Below are 19,641 nucleotides of genomic sequence, written 5' to 3'. Positions count from 1 at the left end.
GGTCGGCACACCGTCTGCCTAATGAGGTTAAACCCACCCATTTGCAGAGTCAGGGAATTTAAGATGCAGGAGGGACCTGAGCTTGAGCACCTGAGATCCTGCGGAAGAAAGTCATCATCTCTCTAAATGTAAACTGATAGCTTCGCCTCTGTTGGGAGGGAGGAAACTGAGGCCCAGAGAGGTTGAGTGATTTGGCCCGTGTCACACAGCCATGGTCAGTGAAAGAGACAGAGTGAGAACCAGGTCTCCTGACCTCAGGCTCTGCTGGGGTGGGGGTGGGATAGGGTGGGGGGCGGGTGGAAAGAGGGAGGAGAGTTTGAGTGTGAGTTTGCAAGCACGTCTGAGAGCGTGTACGTATGAGATTATGCACCTCTGAGGGTGAAGAGAAAAATTTGAGTCATTTGATGCTCCACCTGCACTTATCTGAGTGAGAAGATGGGTGTGAACAAGTGTGAGGGTGGACGAGTGAGCAAGAGGGATGGGAGTGGGAGCGGGTGAGAGGGAATCCATAGGCTAAAGAGAGAGAAAACGAGAGGAGGAAAAACATTTGGGCCATTTTCAAATTCCCACAGTTGAATAAATCAAAACAGCTTGTTCTAAAGACAAAGAGGCCATTTCAAACCACATCCTTTACACCAAAGTCAACCCCAAACGGCCCCCTAGATGCTTTCTCAGAACCAATGACAAGAGCCACAGGAATATTCACAGTCATATTTAGGATTCTTGAGCAGCAGTGATGGGCCAGGTGTGATTAGTGCCCACATTCCAGAGAAGCTACTGAGGCTGCAGAGGGGAAGTTGCTTGGTCCCCACACCCACGTGGTTTCTTGGATAAGGAAGCCTGGTAGGCAGCAAAGGTCCAGCCTGCAAGCTTCCGTGGAAGCACCACATGCCTGAAACCAGCCCTGGGGACAGGGCTGACCTGACTGTGAGCAGAAGGGAGAAGGAAGGGACCTGGGAGTGGGGAGTGAAGACAGCATGTTCGCTGCTGGTTCCTTGTCAGCTGCCCCACAAGGCAAGGCAGATGCCCACCTGTGGGGGAGTCACCACCCCACCTGGCGCCTGGCCTCGACTGGCCAGAGGAATGCCGGGGCCCCAGAGAGCTCCCCTCTCCCACCCCAACATCAGCAAAGGGAGCCACATCTCAGTAACCATCGAGTCTCCCCTCCCAATGGGCAGGCGGGGACAGCACCAGGCATGCTGTGCACTTTCTAACAGTCCTGTCCTAACCCCAACACAGTCCTTTGAGGTGGGTGCTACTCTTCTCATCTTACAGATGGGTAAACTGAGGCTCAGAGAGACTGAATAGCTCATCCAAAGTCACCACGTTAGTAAATTTAGGCAGAGTCGGGGCTGAAGCCCAGCATGACCAGGAGACCTTTGCTCCTTCTAATTCACCCATCACTCATCTGCAAAGCTCTTGCCTCCATAGAATGGGGATCAAAAATCTCACCCCAACCCTGGCTGGGTGGCTCGGTTGGCTGGAGTATCATCCCATACGCTAGAAGGTAGTAGGCTTGATTCCAGTCAAGGCACATACCCAGGTTCCGGGTTCAGTTCCTGGTTGGAGCACGTGTGGGAGGCAACCGATCAATGTTTCTCTCACATCTCTCCATATCTCTCTCTCTCTCTTTCTCTCTCTCTCCTCTCCCTCTCTCTAAAATCAATAAAAATAATAACAATATAAATTTGTTTTAAAAAATCTCACCCCAGTCGGATTGTTGGGCCTCAGATGAGGTAGTGTCTATGGGTCTAGTCTAGCACAACCATGAAAAAACTCTCTGTGCTTCTGGAAAGAAAGGGAAGGGAAGAGAGCCAACGAGGCAGGTCACTCCACACCCAGCACCAGGCTAAATAGCTGAGCCAGCCTTTGCTGTCCCTTTTTTCCAGATGGGGAAACTGAGGCTCAGTTAGGATTTTAAAAACTGCCAAATGTCACGCAGCTAGTAAGGGGCAGAATCAGAATCTGAACTCAGATCTGTGGGACTCAGAAACCAGGATTCTCACATTCAGTTCAAATGCCACGGACTCCACAAATGCCGTGAAATGGCTTTCTTCTAGAAGAGCATTTCATGTCAATCCCAGACATTTCTCACCAGCAGACACACATGAACTTTACTCAATACACTATTATCATTGTTTTGCCAAAAAGACTATCAGTGAGACCGTTTATTCTTTACACTCTCACACAACAAACACGAACCTCTCAATAGTTAGAATCGTGCTTGAATACTGGTTGGGCTACTTAGAAACAAAAATTGCCCATTATTTAAATTCAATTACATAGCAACCACTTTTTAAAGAGGATATTTTTATTTAAGCTCATTGTGTGGCAAATCCTCAGACACTTTCTTTCTTCAAACTACTTGGAGAAGGAAACATTATCAAATGAAAGGGAGGAAATGTTATGCATATCATCCCAGCTATTGAAAATAATGCTGATGGATTTTCCTCCTTGGCTCTTCATTTATTTAAACAACACCCCCACTTCCCTCAAGGGCCCTGCCTGGGCTTCCTAAGCATCCTAAACACTCTTCTCCGGGGAATTCAAAGTTTTCAGGTCAGTCCCTGGTCAGGATTCCTATGGGCAACTCTAGAGGCAGAAGGAGACCCAGAGAGCAAGCAGCCTCCACTCCCCAGTGTGCAGACAAGGTGTCAAAAGTCCACAGCAGAAACAAGAGCTAGTTCGAGCCAAAGAAGAACTAGGCCAGTGATGGCGAACCTTTTGAGCTCGGCGTGTCAGCATTTTGAAAAACGCTAACTTAACTCTGGTGCCGTGTCACATATAGAAATTTTTTGATATTTGCAACCATAGTAAAACAAAGATTTATATTTTTGATATTTCTTTTATATATTTAAATGCCATTTAACAAAGAAAAATCAACCAAAAAAATGAGTTCACGTGTCACCTCTGACACGCGTGTCATAGGTTTGCCATCACTGAACTAGGCTCTAAACTCTGACTTTCTGGACTCCCAGTCCAGTGCTCTCCCAATTTCACCAGTGGAGGAACAATGGGGACAGCAATTCATGGGATGATGGATCTAGGCTGTGATCCAACTGTCTTGGCACCCCCCAGCCCCAGCCTCCCAATTTCATGGTTTTACCACATTCCCAGGCCTCATGGAACCAGGCTCTGAGGTTGGCCCCCAGGGTCCCCATCGGGTCTCTGGGCTCAGAGGAGGGAAGCTCCCACCTGTGGCCCCAGCTCTAGCCCCTCCAGCACCATGGCCCGGTCCTCCAGCTCGCTCAGCCTTGCACAACAAGCAGGCAGCAGCCTCAGAGGTCTCTGTTTGCCTTGGCTCCGCAGCCTGCTTCCTCAGCAAGAAGCCACTGCAAAGGAAAATAAAACAACAACAGAAAGCCCTTTGATCTGCCAACAGACGGCCAGGAGGAAGGTGGGAATCACCCTCTGTTGTGACCCATGGCCTCCTGCCCCCAAGTTCTCCACAAAGGGTCCCAGGGTCCTTTCGCACACCCCACCTGGCCCAGGCACCTGGGTCCCACGAGATGAAAGGGTCAAAACGACATCTGTGAGCACCAAGCAGGGATGAACAGGAGCAGAAAGAGGCTGGACAGGGCCAAGCAACTGGGAGAGAGGAGATGGCCATTGACCCAGGAAGCCAGTCCACACAAGTGGTCTCCCAGATTGTGGAGCATCAGGAAGGAGGTGTGTGCAAGAAAGGCCTTCTGGTCCATCACTAGGGAATCCGGCAAAGCATCATAGTTCTGCACGCAGGAACACCAGGCACCCCTCACAAAAGGATGCGCTGCATTCAAGATACGTGAGCTGTGTCTCTCCCACACCCCACGGTCCATCCACCCTGGGGGCCCCCCACAGTCTCAGGAAACATGCATTCACTCTGGGAGCTGCATTCAAGCCCCCTTCCGTCTACTGGCCTGAAGGCAGGCTGGAAGTATCCGGTGCCGATGTCCCAGGAGCAGCCCTCCGCTCATGGGAGATGGAAGCTGGTGACCACCCACCGGGATGGCTCTCAGGTGAGCGCCACACAATCACTGGGAGGGTCCCCCGTGGGAGGGAAGGAACCCCAGTTGCCCACAGAGGTAGGCAGCTCATTGGCGCACCGTTGATTGGCTTTCCTCCCCTCCCTGCCCACTCAGCTCTCTGGGACCAACCTCATATCTAGGCTATTTGCGCCAAATCCTTGCTCACAGTCTGCTCTTGGAGATAACCAACGAAAACAAGGCAGACGTGGATGCGCTAACGCAGAACAAGAGAAAACGTGCGGGAGGCAGAGCAGAGGGTGGAGCATCAGCAGCTGTAAGAGGAAGGTGCTGCACACACAGATGTGCCCGGTGACCCAGAGGACAATTCGAGAGACAGGAAGCTGGCTGTCTCTGGGCGAGGAGACTGCGTTAAGACTGAGAGTTAGTTTCCATTGTATATGCTTCTGTTCTATGTCCATGTCTTCTGATTATTTTCTCCCTAAGCCTTTCACCACTAAAGCACGATTCTTTCCCAAGAGCTCTTGAGACCTGGAAAATAAAATAAATGACCGCTGCAGAGGGAGAAAACCCTGAAGCCAGTCATCTCCCTCACTCCCTGGGACCCTCTCACTTCCTTCCCTCCCCATCGAGGCCTCCCTCTCAGCCCCGGAGCAGGAAGGCAGGTCCCCATTCCCTCAAAGGCTTGGTAGCTGCCGATGAACAAGGGATTCAGGGCTGGAAGGGAGAAAAGGGTCCAGTGAGAGGCCTCTGAGACCTCTGGATGCTGACTTCCTCGCCACTCGCGCTGTTAAGACACAAACTGGCCCCAATGGGAAGAACCTGGTGTCCCACGGGCACAAGCCAAGGAGCAGACTGGGCTTGACACTGGGCTCTGGGGTTCGGACCACCTGGGTTTGCGTTGCTACAACTCTGGTAACCAGCTGTGTGGCCTTAGGCAAGTGACTTAACCTCTCTGTGCCTCAGTTTCCTCAACCATAAAACGGGGATAGTCATAGTAACAAATTAGAGGGAATTACAGGATGAATTGTGTTTCCCCCAAAATTCATACATTAAAGCCCTCATCCCAGTGCCTCCGAAATAGAACTATTTAGAGGTAGGGCCTTTGAAGAAGTAATTCAGTTAAAATAAGGCGTTAGGAAGGGCCCTGATTGAATCTGACCAGTGTCCTTATAAGAAGAGATGACCTAGACACCCAGGAGGCATCAGGGGTGAACATGAACAGAACAAAGACCATGCGAGGACACCACGAGAAGGCGGCACTCTGCAAGCCAAGGAAAGAGACCTCAGAAGAAACCACACCTGCTAGCACCTTGATCATACACTTCCAGCCTCCAGCGCTGTGAGAAAATAAACTTGACATGAATTAAGTTATTTAATCCTCACAACTCAATAAATTAGATATTATTTTTGGTCCCATTTTATGGATGGGAGGAATGTTGGGGAGAGCACAGAGTGGCCCTGGGCGGGTGAGGGCAAGAGAAGGAAGCAAAGTGGGCTGGAGTCGAGGGAGGCAGGCTTGGATGGGGAGTGGGCAGAGGCCTCGGGAAAGCCTTTGGAACGCAAGTGAGAATCCACGGAAGGGTTTCCAGCCAGGAGGCTAACATGCTCACATTGCACAACAGATGTTTTCCCTGACAGCGTGTGAGTCGGACTCTGGTAAATCGAATTTTATTTTTAAGGCGGTGGGGGTCAGTGGAAATCTGAGAGTTCATCCATCTGCAAAGTGAATGAGGACCCTCTGATCCAGCTGGCATTTTATAGCTCCGGCTGCCTCGAGCGAGATCCACCTGTTAGGTAGTAACCCAGGGGAAGGACCGGCCTCCCTTCCATGTGCCAGAGTGGGGAGCACTGTTTCTGCTGGCCGTGTCCTCCTGTTCCCCCATAAGTCGTGGGAAAGCCCCACACTGTGAATGTGGCTCTTCCCACTGGGCGTCCCATAGCCTGCTTCCTGTGGTGACAACCTTCCAGGCTCCCCTTCCCCAGCTTCTCCTCATCCTCTAAGCTTCAACTTGTACTTCACTCCATGGGGAGACCTGCGCTGCCCCCACCCCCAGACCTAATGCTTTCCCTGAGTGTTTACGGTGCCCTGGGACTCCCCAATGGGTTGGTTCCGGTGGTATCGCCAGACAAGAGGAAGAGACGTTACACAACAGATGTTTTCCCTGACACAGTGTGTGAGTCGAACTGCAAGGAAGGATGTGATCCCAGAGAAGCTATTACTAAAAATTCAATCATTCATTCACTCATTCATTCAGCACGCACGAACTGAGCATCTGTTCCACCCCAGCACGGAGCTACATCCTGCAGGTTCCATGGAAACAAAACAGACAGGCCTCTGCCCTCCTCCCATGAAGGGAGACAGAGAATAAATAAAACAATTAGAATAATTCTAACATCCATTGACGAGTTTTGAAGTGCCACGTTCAATCCTAAGAGAAACATTTATGCATTTTATGCTTATTTTACCTTCATAAAACCCTATGAGGTCAAATGGTGGCACAGAGAAGTACCCTGTCAGAGTTCAAGATACGGCGCTGACCCGAGATTTGAACCCAGGCTGTTATGTTCAGAAGCCACACTCCTCCTCCTCCTCAATGGCACGGTGTCTCCTCTACTGTCACCGTGTGGGGCCGAGGCTGCATGTCTAAACCCTCAGCCTCACCTCTGAGCCCCCCAGCCCTCCTGGGCCCCCTGGGGCTGGGCTCTGGAGCTGGGAGCTGTCTGTTTCCCTCCTCAGCCCCGCCTTAGGCAGAGTTGCCCAAATGCCGCCCCTGGAGAGAGAAGCCCAACTTGCAAATGTCCCGGTGATTTCAGTGCTAAAGGTGAACCAGGATAAATAGCAAGCGAGAGCGATTCGTCTCAATCAGAAATTCTCAACTTGAGAGGAGATGGCGAAGGCAGGCGACTCAGAAAGACACGTGGGAAGAATGTAAATGGTGCCTGTCATGCAGTCGTTACAAATCATTATTTCTAGAAAACATTCTGCCTGCAACTGGTTGCAATTCAGATCCGTTGCTGTTTCCTGAGCCCACATTGAACACCCAGCACCTTTCCAGGCCGAGAGGGGGGCAGGGGACAGACAGCAGCATCTGATAAATGCTCAGCTGTGGGCAAGGCACGTGGATGCAGACACTTACCGCCTTTGATGCTGATAACTAAGCCACGAGGTGGGTACAAATCCCTACGTTATGGATAAGAAAGCGGAAATGAACAGAGATTAATATACCCATCATCAGGTTAACTTGGGCAAATTACTTCACCTCTTTGAGGTGGCTTTCGTGGTGGTAAGATGGGGCAATAATAGCACCCACCTGTAATGAGTTGGATTGTGAACCCCAAAAAGATATGTTGAAGTCCTAACCCCCGGTACCTGTGAGCGTGACCTTATTTGAAACAGGGTCTTTGCAGATGGACTCAAGTTAAGATGAGGTCATTAGGCCCTAATCCAATACAACCGGTGTCCCCGTAAGAGGGAAGACAGACATGGGAACGCCATGTGATGCCAGAGGAACAGACTGGTGTGCCCACAAGCCAAGGAACACCAAGGACTGCCAGCAGCCACCGGAGCTGGGAAGGAGTAGGAAGGACCCTCCCCTGGAGCCCTGCCAATACCTCGTTTTGGACTTCCAGCATCCAGACTGTGAGAGAATAAATGCCTGCTGTGCGAAGCCCCCCGCGTGTGGCACTTCGTTACAGCAGCTCTACGAAACCAATACACCGCCTCGTCCAAAGGGCTACTGGCTTGTTCTAAGTCAGTGATGGCGAACCTATGACACGCGTGTCAGAGGTGACACGCGAACTCATTTTTTTGGTTGATTTTTCTTTGTTAAATGGCATTTAAATACATTAAAAAATATCAAAAATATAAATCTTTGTTTTACTATGGTTGCAAATATCAAAAAATTTCTATATGTGACACGGCACCAGAGTTAAGTTAGGGTTTTTCAAAATGCTGACACGCCGAGCTCAAAAGGTTCGCCATCACTGTTCTAAGCTCTGCCCCAGGAGTTCCAGGTGGGAGGACTGCAGACGCTGAGGTTTCAGGGGCCCCGTGGTGGCCGACTCACAAGCCTGCTGGCCTGCGTGCCTGCCAGGGATTCTTAGAGCAGCCGGGGTCAGCAGTGCCTCCCCAGCGTCTTGGCAGCTGCAGTGGAAGGTCACCCTCTGCAGTGCCTCCAGGGACAAGTGTCCACCATACCCAGGGGGCAATGGGTCACCTTCGAACCATCACTTCCCAAAGACCTCTCCATGCACCTCGTGCTCGTGGGGGCTAAGACCCCACAGCAGATAAGCGCCCGGGGCCTACCCTGCTGGAGGGAGCCCTAGCTGTCAGGCACCAGGTGGCAGGAGCTGCACCCCCAGGAGGCTGAGGCGCACTTGGCCAGCGAGCACACTGCAATCGGTCCCAGCCAGCGAAGCTGCAGTACGGGAGGGGGCCTCCCAGCAGCCCCCCCAAGCCCCTTGCCCACAGTGGTAATTAGACATGAAAAGATGGGCCTAAATCCAAGGGCCAGAGCTCCAAATTCTTCTCCCATTTCAAATAGGAGCCTTATTAGTTCAACATGAGAGCTCAGCCCGAGGCCACGGGGGTGGGAGCCCAGAGCCTCTTCGTCCAACGACATGGGGTGGGTGTGCTGGGCCACTTCTGGCCTCCCCTCAGCACTGGTCCCTTGCCAAAGTGTGTCTTCCTTCTTACTCAGGAGGGAGAGGAGAAATAAGCAAACATGTTGTCACCTACTATGTGCCAGGCACTTTAGCTTTACAGCTTTCCCATATTCTTCCCATTTTGCAGAGGAGAACACTGAGGCTCAGAGGGATGAACAAGTGCTAAGTAGAAGAGTCAAGATTCAAACCTAGGTCTGGCCATCTTACTGTCCACAGAAAAACAGGGCTGGAGAGCCTTATCCGGACCCCTCTCTTCCCTGCCCAGTCCCATGGGGCTGCATGGATGGACGGGTAACACAGGTGACCTTGTGTGTCATTTGAGGGGACCCCCCAAAGCTTGAAAGCACAACAGTTCCCAAAGCAGTATATGGAGGCCCGAATTCCTGTGGCTCTCACTATGCATATTAAACCTATGATTCTCTCACCTCATGACATACACTTCTATCCCATCTTCCAGACAGTTCCTGCAGCCTTCCCTCCCCGGCCCTTTCTCCACACCATCAGGGTAGGGGCGGTGAAGATGGGAGCAAAAGAAGGTTCTGGAGGATTCTGGAAGAAGTCCTCTGAGCAGTAAGTTTCAGGAAGCCAAAGGAAGCCATGGTAACAATGGGCTGAAGGTCAAGGACCCTTGCTGTGTATTCATTCACTTGCCATCTCTTGCTCTCTCTGAGCAGCCCCTCCCTCTAGTGTATCATAATACTATATAATCTGCCCATTTACATAAAGATCATTTACATGCCACAGTCTGTAATCTATAAAGAGCAATATACATCAGAGATTATTAGGGAAAGGAAGCTTCCATTTTTTTTTGTTTTTAATGTATCTATATTAAAAGAGGAAGGGAGAGGGGGAGAAAGATAGAAACATCAACGATGAGAATCATCAATGCTGCATCCTGCATGCCCCCCAATGAGGACTGAGCCCACAATCCAGGCATGTGCCCTGATCATGACCTCCTGGTTCACAGGTTGGTGTTTAACTGAGCCACATTGGCCTCAGGCAAACCTTCCATGTTTTAAGGACTGTGTATGCTAGGAGCTTTCAGTGTGTCATGTCATCTCAATTAATCCTCTATTCAGGAAATGTAAATGCAGGGAGTTCGTGCTCAGCAAATAGCCACTATCCTTCCATCCTCAGCCTCCCTTGCAGCTGGTTGGGGGCCAGGTGACAGTTCTAACCAATGTACTGGGGCTGAAGTGATGTGTGTCGCCTCCTGGCTAAGCAGTTGAGTGTTAAATATGCCTTTTCCATGTCTCTCATCCCCTTCTGCAGTAACTGTGGGTGCCACGGAATCTAGAAGGTGCAATTACAAAGATGGCCGTCAGCCTGGGTCCCTGAGTAACCATGTGGAGCAGAGATCCATGTTAGACAGACAATGGGAGGGAGAATCAAGCCTGCAGTGTAAGCCACTGATAGTTTTGGGTCATGTGCTGTGGCAGCTAGTGTTTCTTGGCTTAACAGTATCATTGCTGCTATTATTCTGATTTTCACAGATAAGGAAACCAGAGCCATATAGCCACTAAGTGGCAGAAACCAGATTCAAATGCAGATCTGTGACTCCAATACACATCCTCTTTAAATGACAACCTTTTGTTGCTTAATAAGATCATTCCCCTCTGAAACAGACTTGCAAAAAGAAACAAAAAAAAAACAAAAAACGCCTCCAACCCCTTATTGTCCCCAGAATGGCTGAGCAATGGATGCAGGATGAAAAGAGGGACTCTTGTAAGGCATTCTGAGCCCGAAAGATGATCAAAAGCAGGAAGAGAGAGCCTAGAGCCCTAGATGAATCTCAGGGATATCTTTCCTGGGGCTTAAGGGCTCACAGGAGGTTTTAGTATAAGAGGAAAGATCACATAGTGGCTTAGAGCACAGAATGGGGCATCAGATCAACCTAGGAGCACATCCCAGTCCCACTGCTTACTCTCTTGATCTTTCTGAGCCTTACTTTCTACTCTGTAAAATGGGAACAACATCTGAACCAACGTTGAGGTGAGAGAAAGCATGCTCTCGCTCCTGGCTGATGGTGAGCACTCTCCAAGTGTCGGCCACCATAAGATCATCCCTGGGAGGCTCAGAGCACCAGCCTTACTGGAGGGGACCAAGCAGAGGGACAGCCCGGGGAGACCGGCCCAGCCAGCAGGGCTGATAGAGCCCAGAATCTCAGCCTGTAAACCTGGCCCGGCCCCCATCCCTGCAACAGACCCAGGGGCAGGACACAGAGAGAAGCAGGGCCAGCCAGACATAATGCAGCACAGCAGAGGAGCCAGATTATTTACTTTAAAGTGGAAAGTGTCTTCCAGAGGACGGCCTTTTATTTGGGTGAATCTGGGGGCTGTGTCTCAGCTTAAACTCATTATCTGCACACATGGTCTTCGTACTCCGGTTCAGAGTGGGAAACAAAGGGTGGAAGAGAAAGGATGGGCCAATAGGAGCTGATGAAATATCATCCCTCAAGTGCCAGAAACCGGGATATTTTCAGTGACGTCACATTGGGCTTCCTGCCATGGGGATAGGGCTATCGTGAGAATACTCACAAGACTTTAACTTAGGAGTCCTCAATGAAGCAGGGAAAGAAAGAAAACAAAAAAGGCAGCTTATTTTATGTACCTTTGTCTTCTATCCCCAAAACACGCTCGCGCTCGCTCTCTCTCTCTCTCTCTCTCACACACACACACACACACACACACACACTGTGCCCCAGAAGATCAGAGCTGGAAAGGACCAAAGTTGATCTTCCTACTTCACAGTAACTGTATAAAGATAACAATGACAAAATGATAATATCTACTGAGCATGTGCCACTTCCGGCCACTGTGCTAAGTGTTTTATATGTTTCATCTCATTGGCTGTTCACAACAATCTGATAAGGTATTATTAGTCCCATTTTACACATAATAAAGCTGAGGCATCAGAGATTGAACAGCCTAGGGTTGCAGAGCTAATAACTAGGAGAGAGCCAGCATTCAAACAACCCAGGCAGCCTAACCACCACGCAATGCTACCTGTAAAGAAGCAGAGAAACGAGCACAGAGAGGGGCGGTGACTCACTCCAGGTCACACAGCTCCATCTGTAACAGAATCAGGGTAAGGACACAAATCTCCTGAACTCCTGGTCCAGTGACCATTCCACTCCCTCCTGGTGCCTCTTAGTCCTTACTGGTACACACAGGCACACAGCAGTGAACGCGCTTCTGCTCATCTCCAAGTTGTTTAAGTCACTAATTACAGCAGCAGTCAGGGGTGCAGACAAGGGCTAAGGGTTGCACCTTATGAGAAGTGCCCAGATGAAAGGCCTGCTTGGCCCGTTGCGAACACCGGGACTCATCATCTCACTCTCTCTATTTTAATAAGCGTTTCATTATCTGCTCCCCCTCCCTCGATCGGAGCGCTGATGCGGGTCCAAGGTGCCAGCCTGTGTGGCAGGAGGAGCCCAAGCTGGCAGGTTTGCTCAATGGCATCAGGTTGCAGAACTACCCGCTCAACCCATCATCTGCTCCCGGGGAGCAGGGGGTGGGGAGGGGATTGGCAAAGTGCTGGTTTCCAAGGCCCCTCCCTTTGCAGTGTCCCAGCTGAGTCTGAACAAATGTTCCTGATTTTCTTTTCAACGGCTGATGAAATAGGCCAGTGAGCAGCTCTCTGGAAAGAGGGGTCCCTACAAGGGGCGGCCCAGCCACCACCATTTGCTCCTCCCAGGGAAGGGGAGAGAGTGAATGCTGGACAGGCCTCAGGAGAAAAGCAGCCTGCGGACAGATATGGGCTCCCAGCAGGTACTGACATTACCCCCGTACTGAAAACTGGTGGAGGCCAGGAGCCTGGCTCACTTTGCTGTGTGTGTGGGGGGCCGGGGGGGGGGGGGGGTGCGGGGAGCACGGCAAGATAAGACAGGCTGAGAAAGCATGTCCAAGAGGGGAAGTGACTCACCCAAAGCCACACTGATGGCCCAGAAGACTGGGCTCCGTTCCTGACCCCCTCCCACAAATCCCTGCCACAAACTCTTGCTTTGATACTGCCGGGCACACCTGTCCCTGCCCAGCACCCTGTCCTCCAGCCCACCCCTCAACACCATCAAAACCTTATTGGGCAACTGAAGGAGCTATTTCCAAGCTCACGTGAAATTATTTTATTGGGGAGGGGGCACTTTTTGGACCAATCCAAGGTGCCCTAACTCCAACTCCAGATGAACTTCTGCTTCTAGAACAGCGGTTCTCAACCTGTGGGTCGCGACCCCTTTGGCGGTCAAACGGCCCTTTCACAGGGGTCGCCTAAGACCATCCTGCATATCAGATATTTACATTACGATTCATAACAGTAGCAACATTACAGTTATGAAGTAGCAACGAAAATAATTTTATGGTTGGGTCACAACATGAGGAACTGTATTTAAAGGGCCAGAAGGTTGAGAACCACTGCTCTAGAAGGTGCCCTGGAACTTTCACGGGTGCGCTGACATTTCAGCCACGGGTTGCATAAAGATACCGCCAAGGGTCAGGCATTTGAATGTATTTGGGGACGGGGTGACAAGGACACAGACTGACCAAGACGTGAAAAGTGGCGGAATCAGAGATCTCCGAGTCAGCAGCCCGGGGTCTCAGTTCCCTCTTCTCTTCAGGGCACGTGGGGGTTGGGGGGCAGTGCGGGGAGAATGGGTGGAACAGGACAGGGCTGGCTGTATGGGGCAGGCTTCCCTCTTCAGAAAAACAAGTCACTAAAAACAAAACCAAACAACGCTTTTGTTTTCTGGCCCCACGGAATGTCTTGAAGCCGCATCCAGGGACAGCGGCTCCTCCACCCTTTCCTCTGTCTCTGCTCCTCCTCCTCTAATCACAATAAAAATCATGCTGATCTTTCCTTGTGGCAGCTCTGTCCTAGAGCAGGTTGGTAGCATCCAGCAATAAACAATGGGTGGGCTGCGTGGCAAGCAAGAGCCTCAACTCTCTTTCTGGACCCTCCCCGCTTCCATCATCTCTGCAGGAGACCCGGGGGACACCCAGGAGGGGGGCCGCCCAGTGTGCACAGTTTCTAGCCAAGAGAAAGATGAAAACTTCCACTGGCCGCTGTGAGGCCACCGCACGGTCTTTGATGTGCTCGTTTGTACTCACTTGGGGTGCAGGGAGGAGGGGGGAGAGAGGGAATTAGAGAGAACGATGAGGCGACAGTCCCTTCAGTGTCCCTTCAATGTGGAACAGCCCCACACATGACAGAGTAGACACTCTTCACCGATGCCAGCAGCCGCCTTGCTTCCCAAGGCGTCCGCAGGGACACAGGGACTCAACACACACGGTCTCGGAGGTCAGACAGGGCACACAGAGCAGGTCTCCACCAATAAGTGTGAAATGACCAGATGACTGTGGCCCGTGGACCACAGATGGGAGGGGCGGGGCTCTTGTTGACTGCTGAGAAAATGACAAGGGTCCCCCATCACCCCCACCCTTGCCTCCCAGCTTATTTGTGCCCAGAGAGAGTGTGGATAGGAGGGGATGTGACATGGCAGGAGACCTCACCCAGGCACAGCAGGTAGGGACCTGGCCAGATCCAGGGAACAAAGGTACAATTTTCACAGAAAGGGGGGTGCATTCGGCGATTGGGGGGGTCAGACTCCAGAGAAACCTCAAAAAGTTAATTCTCCCAGTCATTTTCTCCACACGGATTTGCTGTTACTGTACAGTTTCTCTCGTGTTTTTGTTTTCCTGGCGGTGACTTTTTTATTCACCAATACACCCTGACAGCCCAGCTTCCCAGCACACGTTGCACTTACAAATGAAGCGCCCCAGCCTCACACTCGACCCTGTCCCCCAGTCTGGCTGTGTGGAGGGGTGCTCCTCCAGGCGGGGCCCCGGGTGTGTTGGAGGGTCTGTGGTTGTCTGTCCTGGATTTCAGTACATTTGTCTGGAAGGAACCAGCACTGGCCTTTCTATGGGTGAAAGGGCCGGGGAAGTGCGCCCCCTGGCGGGAGCCAACTCACCTCCATCCAGCCGGGTCCCAAAGCCGGCGTGAACCCACCAGAGCCCGCCAACCCTCCAAGCGGACTCCCTACACCCCCTAAATCTGCACACACCTGGGCTTCGGACCCACCGAGAGCCACACAGAATCTCTGCTTCCCCAAACCGCACACACCGCGTAGGGGATCCAGGGCCCCCCAAAGGAAAGGATGGCGCCCCGGCCTCGCCCCGCCGCCAGGGACCCCAAGGCGGCAGGCTCTCAGTGCCCCTGCTGGGCCCAGTGATCTCCTAGCCCGGATCTTCGCTTCTCATCCCTAGACCTAATCCTGCCCTGCTACAGAGTCGGGTGGCGCGCGCGCCCTCCCTCGGGGTGCAGCCCTCTCCGAGACCCCAACCTTGTAACCACACCTGCCACCCTCCGCCATTCTCCCGGCGACCCCATTCACCCACCCAGAGCACCCGGAGCCGACTGGCGCTGCACCTGTCCGCGGGGAAGCCCCAGCCCTCGGCGGATTCCGAGCAGGAATTAGAGGCGAACACGTCTCCCCTTCCTCCTCCGCATGCTGGTTTAAGTAAAACTTGGTTCCAGAGCTCCGGACGGTCCTGGGATACCCCTGATGGCACCCCTACCCCACCCACCATGCCCAACAGTCTCCCGCGGGAAGCGCGCGGGGAGTCTCCAAGTCCTAGGGCGCAGCGGCAGGGCGCACTGAGTATAAGAAGGTGTGGAGCCGCCTACCTTCCAGCTGCAGCGGCCGGACCCCGCGCCAACTCCCGCCGGCGGCCGCGGGGGAAACTTTCCCGGGGCAGATAGGCGCGCTCTCAACTTGCTGGGCGCGCGGGCTGCCTTCCAGGCGGCGGCGAGTCCCGGGACCCGCTGGCGCGAGGCGGCGATGACCGCGGCGGCTGCGCTCGCTCACTCGGGGCTCAGGACTCGGGGCTCGGCGCTGGGGGAGCGGGGCTTGAGGCCGGACTCGGGCGGCCTCCCGCGGCTCCGCTGCGGATCGCCCCACGCTGCGTCCGCCCCGCAGCCTGGAGCCCCCGAGATGCCGGCGGCAGCTGCAGGCACTCGCGCGCGCCCGCCCGCCGGCCCCACCTCCCAACCACCGCTCCGTCCCTCCCTCTCTCCCGCGCTCCCTCCCCTCCCCAAACCTCCTCCCTTTCAGTCTCCAGTCGCCACCACTGCTGCTTGCGCGGCCGCAGCGAACACACATCTCCTCCAGCAGGCTGCCCCTCGCCACCTCCCTCCCTTGGTCTCCGCCTTCAGTCCAGCATCCAGGCCTTGCTCTGGGGGCCCTGGGGCCAACTTCTGCCCTTCTCCTCTTCCTTCGCCCCCTGAGCGCCTCTCCTCTCTGCTTATGGACCCACTTCCGTTGTGGAAGTGGGCAGAGTGGCACGCTAGACCTGGAGTATTTATTCCAGAGAACTTGACGTTGCCCCACCTTGATCCAACTGCAGGGTTGGGGGGAGTGACCCCTCCATCTGGACCTGCTCCTAGGCTTCTGATGCCCTGGGAGTACCTGCTGAAAGCCAGGGGGTCCCCATCCTGGGCTGCTATTAGGCTGTGGCAGATAATAGAGGCCCCTAGAGGGGTTGCAGCAGGGAGGGGCTGACCCTAGACTAGATGCAAAGACTTGACTGTAAGAGGCCAGATCTGTGTCTCCAATCTCAGGACTTGTCTTTTCATCTCCGTACTGCTGCCACAGCCTCACGCCCCCTCCTCAGGCCCTGACACATGACTTCACGGAGACATGGAACCTCTGAACCTCCTCTGTAAAGCAGCTACTCATCCACTTGCCCCAGACAAAATGGGTAAGCAAGCAGATCAAAGCTGACAGCACAAGTGAAAGTGTGTGCTGAACCCCAGAGGAGAAGGGCTCAGGTTGTCCACTCCTCTACTCCTCTTCCCTGGGCAGCTTTTTTTGTTTTTTTTAATCCCCTCCCTGAAGCACCCATGCCCATATTTGCTGGCCCTGCACATTCAAGCACACAAGCTCTGTAGGAGGCCCCGTGGTCAACTGATTCGCACTAAGGAGTGAGTGACTGATAGGAGTCGAACCTACTCCAGTCTTGGATATGAATGTTGGTGCTATCAGGCCACAGGGCAGAGTTTCAAGGGGCAGGAAGTTGCTGCCTTTGCTTGCCCACGTTCCAGGAAAAGGATACATCCCTCATAAGGCAGCAGTTCTCAACCTGTGGGTCGAGACCCCTTTGGCGGTCAAACGACCCTTTTACAGGGGTCGCCTAAGACCATCCTGCATATCAGATATTTACATTACGATTCATAACAGTAGCAACATTACAGTTAGAAGTAGCAACGAAAATAATTTTATGGTTGGGCCACAACTTGAGGAACTGTATTTAAAGGGCCAGAAGGTTGAAAACCACTGCTCTAAGGACTTCGAGGATGTCTGGTCCTTTCAGTCATTTCACGGAGTCACTGGGTAAACTGAGGAGGGGCTAATAGAGTAGAGATGTGGCTGGGAGAAAAAGGGGGGGGGGGGGAACACATGGGATCCGCAATTTTTAAAGGGACCCAGAATGAGCTACGCTTCCCCAAGCGGGGGCGGGAATCTCTAATAGTTCAAGTCCTGTAACACAAGGACAGGGAAAACACTAAAGGGCCTCAGGCTCCACACTCATGCTTTCAGCTGCCAAAACAGGGTTGAGAGAGAGGCTGACCCGTTGAGCTGAGAAACCCCACAGGCCCTGCGTTTATGGAATGCTGTTGGAAGAGGCTATCTGTGTGGGCCTCTCTGGACTCAAGGCGCACATAAATTTAAAGAGGAAAAAAGCGTGAGCCTACAGTGAGGGTGCTGGGACCTGGGAGGTGGAGCCCAGATAAAGTCGGAGGGAGGGAGGGAAGGAGGGAGGAAGTGAGTTTCTGAGGGTCTGGGGGATTGGTCAAAAGCAGGCAGGAGGAAGGTGGGGGGAGAGGGTGCAGGAGATGAGGACCCAGCGGGCCAACCAGACCACTCAGACATCCAGCTGGGAAGATTTAGCTCCAGTTTCAAGTCCAAATCCCCCAGACCCCAGCCATTCCCCTGCCACCATGGAGATTCTGGCCATATCTGCTCACCAGCTAGAACTGTTTGCTTAATAGCTTTCTTTAAATCACCTCTTGCTTTGTTATTGTTTTACTTCAATGTGCTTGTTTTTGCAAAGAAATGCTATATCATTACCATAAATGGAAAACCAGAATCGCATTACTATAAATAGAAGGCAACCATAAAATAAATACAATGAAAATAAAAGTGTTATTAAATTCTAACAATGTATATTTAACCACAATTTAAAAAAATATATATTCCCGCAAGATAATACTGCTTAAGGAAGGTGCTGAGCTGGAGCCCACTCTATTGAAAAGGGAGATTAGCGAGGGCTAGAAGGGTGTTAGAGATATATTAGCAACAAACCAGGACTCCCACATTGTGATCAAAAGGATGGAAAGAGAACTGGCAAGGGGCTCCCCACCTCCGACTCCTGGGGAGGTCAGTGGGGTTCTGAAGCTCTCTGGCTGCATGGCCCTAAATCTCCTTGAAGAACTCTTCTATCCCACAATTGGGAAACACGATTCTAAGTGTATTAGGCAAAAGTCCTATTTGTCAGAAGTTACCAGCCACAAGAGTTCAGTCCTGGGCGGGAGAAGTGATCCCTGCTGCAGAGAGCAGGCCTCTCTTTCACAGGTGACCTTGGGGAAGTCACTTCCTTCTCTGGCCTGTGTCTCCACCTGTACAACGAGGAGCTTGGACAAATGGCCTCTATGATCCCTTTTGCTATTCATTCATAAAAGCAAGAAAGGAAACTGAGAGAAGAGGGGATGAGGAGGGGAGGGACTGGGAACGGGAGAAGACAGGAGGGGGGCACGAACAGGGTCAGCAAGTCTCAGGAGGGACAGGGGTGGTGTTACAGCCACTGTTGACTGATTGGAGTCTAGGTTGTCACAGACCCAGAAGTGGCATGGCTCAGAATGTTCTAGACTCCCCATTTGCCCATTCTGGACAGTTCATTGTAATCCAACCACCTCATTTTAGAGATGGGGAAACTGAGGAAGGAACACAGACTAGATCCTAGTCCTGGTCAGAGAGCTGGGCATCCGACTGAGGTCTGGTGACTCCCAGGCCATGGCCCTTTCTGCTCGCACCCCTGGTGTTTGGGGGTCTAATAGAAATGGTTCTTTGGAAAATTCTCACCTTTCCTCCAAGGGGCTCTTAGACTTTGTTTTCTCTGGCACCTGGAAGAATTGGCCTGAAAGCCCCAAATTCACCAGGGTGTGGCCAGGGCTGGGCAGCCAAGGAGCTATGTCCAGTCATTGGAGTGAGCACCCACACACTGACATCCTAGGGGCACTAATGCAGAGCAAAGAACCCCAAACCAGGAGTCCACAGGCCAGAATTCCAGTCCTGGTGATCTTGACAATTCCCTTTCCTCTCTAGACCTCTGTGGTCCCATCTGTAAATGAGACAGTTGGTTTCAAGTTGGGCTGGCAGTTCCTACTCCAGGGTATCCACTGGCAGCCACAGGAGAGGAGGGAAATCCCTCTTCCAACTTTAGCCAGACGCAGGTTACCTTTTTATCTGTTTTGTATGATGGTGCCTCACTTGTGATTTTAAGGAGAAAGTGTCCTTGGCTTAAAAAAGAATGTAAAATCACTAGAAGGGATGATCTCTTGCTCCTAATTTATGAATTCACTAGAGGCCTGATGCACAAAAATTCATGCAAGAGTAGGCCTTCCTTCCCCCAGCTGCCAGCACTGGCTTCCCTCCAGCACCCAGGACCCAGGCTGCTTCCCTCCTCCAGCCACTGGCAGGCACCCAGGACCTGGGCTGGCTTCCCTCTGGACCCGGCTTTGTTAGGAAGGACATCCGGAATGACGTCCGGAAGGACGTCTGGTCTAATTACCATATTACCCTTTTATTATTATAGACTAGAGGCCCAGTGCACAAAATTTGTGCACAAGGGGGGGGGGGGGTCCCTCAGCCTGGCCTACACCCTCTCTAATAGGGGACATCCCTCTCACAATCCGGGACTGTTGGCTCCTAACCCCTCACCTGCCTGCCTGCCTG

At 52.4% G+C, this 19,641-nt stretch overlaps 1 protein-coding gene across 2 annotated transcripts in view; it reads right to left on the bottom strand.

The window, feature by feature from the left end:
• TSPAN18 (tetraspanin 18) overlaps positions 1–15,543 on the bottom strand; it is a 146,184-nt gene extending 130,641 nt beyond the window's left edge. For both annotated transcript variants that reach the window (XM_070427840.1, XM_070427841.1), the window contains exon 1: positions 15,315–15,543. The gene's annotated coding sequence lies outside the window, so the exon portion shown is untranslated. The remainder of the gene's footprint in view (positions 1–15,314) is intronic.
• Positions 15,544–19,641: the final 4,098 nt, after the last annotated feature.

This window comes from Myotis yumanensis, unplaced genomic scaffold, assembly GCF_028538775.1.
Source record: "Myotis yumanensis isolate MYYU_CA2020_CCGP unplaced genomic scaffold, mMyoYum1.0.hap1 SCAF_10, whole genome shotgun sequence".
Classification (NCBI taxonomy): domain Eukaryota; kingdom Metazoa; phylum Chordata; class Mammalia; order Chiroptera; family Vespertilionidae; genus Myotis; species Myotis yumanensis.
This window is presented reverse-complemented; position numbering and strand designations above follow the sequence as displayed.